Consider the following 379-nt stretch of genomic DNA (forward strand, 5'->3'; position numbering starts at 1 on the left):
GGGCGCCTGTAGTCCCAGCTACTTGGGAGGCTGAGGCAGGAGAATGGCGTAAACCCGGGAGGCGGAGCTTGCGGTGAGCTGAGATCCAGCCACTGCACTCCAGTCCGGGCGACAGAGTGAGACTCCGCCTCAAAAAAAAAAAAAAGAATATAACTAAACTAAAACATCACTGGAGGAATTTAACAGCAAACTTGATTAAGCAGAAAAAAGAATCAGTGAACTTGAAGACAGACTGAAAATATCATTAGAGGAGGAAAACGAAAAGGAAAGATAGACTGAAGAAAGTTTAAGAGAATTGTGAGACACCATCAATTATACAAATTAGAGATGCCTTAGAGGGAAAAAGGAAAAGTGGAAGAAAGCTTATATGAAGAAATAA

This window comes from Colobus angolensis, unplaced genomic scaffold, assembly GCF_000951035.1.
Source record: "Colobus angolensis palliatus isolate OR3802 unplaced genomic scaffold, Cang.pa_1.0 Scaffold498, whole genome shotgun sequence".
In the NCBI taxonomy this organism is placed as follows: Eukaryota; Metazoa; Chordata; class Mammalia; order Primates; family Cercopithecidae; genus Colobus; species Colobus angolensis.